This window comes from Arachis duranensis, chromosome 7 (genome assembly GCF_000817695.3).
Source record: "Arachis duranensis cultivar V14167 chromosome 7, aradu.V14167.gnm2.J7QH, whole genome shotgun sequence".
NCBI classification, from domain to species: Eukaryota; Viridiplantae; Streptophyta; class Magnoliopsida; order Fabales; family Fabaceae; genus Arachis; species Arachis duranensis.
Genome location: NC_029778.3, coordinates 63,151,026 through 63,151,989, shown reverse-complemented (window position 1 = coordinate 63,151,989; position 964 = coordinate 63,151,026). Strand labels below are relative to the sequence as shown.

Sequence of the window (964 nt, the reverse complement as noted above, 5' to 3'; positions counted from 1 at the left end):
TTCAGAGATGGCAAGGTATTACGACCTCTAAAATAAAAATTTAGTACGTATAGTAGTATGAATGATTGATTATAACTAGGAGCCTTTGTAAAAAAAAAAGGGGTAAACAAAGACCGCAACTCAAAAGCGCAACACTCCGATCGACAACGTAACGAATAAGGATAAACCAACGCGAGATTATATATATACAAAGGAGTGTCAAAAACAGGAATATCAAGACTCAAGATTGACATTTCCTCCCATACAAGGCTTCATACGGAGCCATTCCGATGCTCGCATGATAACTATTATTGTATGCAAACTCCACCAATGGCATATACCGATCCCAACTCGCCGGTTGGTCCAAAACACAAGGTCTTAACATATCCTCTAGTGTTTGGATCGTCCTCTCAGATTGACCATCTGTTTGAGGATGGTAAGCCGTGCTCAAGCTTAATCGGGTTCCAAAAGCTTTCTGAAATGCACCCCAAAACCTTGAAGTGAAACGAGGATCTCTATCAGAGATTATAGTAGCAGGGACACCATGAAGTCTCACAATCTCCTTTATGTATAACCGTGCTAGCTCCTCAAGGGTGTAAGTCATCCGAATGGGCAAAAAGTGAGCTGACTTCGTTAGTCGGTCCACAATCACCCAAATAGCATCGAAACCAGCCCTAGTCCTTGGCAATCCCGACACAAAGTCCATTGTAATACTTTCCCACTTCCATTGTGGAATCTCTAAAGGTTGCAACATCCCGGAAGGTCTTTGATATTCAATCTTTATCTTTTGACAAGTTGATGAGCGGATAATTTGTATGCTTTTTGGCATTATTTTTAGTATGTTTTTAGTATGATCTAGTTAGTTTTTAGTATATTTTTATTAGTTTTTAGTTAAAATTCACTTTTCTGGACTTTACTATGAGTTTGTGTGTTTTTCTGTGATTTCAGGTATTTTCTGGCTGAAATTGAGGGACCTGAGCAAAAA

At 39.0% G+C, this 964-nt stretch overlaps 1 long non-coding RNA gene across 2 annotated transcripts in view; it reads right to left on the bottom strand.

Annotated features, from left to right (window-relative positions):
* LOC127740600 (uncharacterized) overlaps positions 1–964 on the bottom strand; it is a 10,633-nt gene that overhangs the window by 3,207 nt on the left and 6,462 nt on the right. The window lies entirely within an intron of this gene.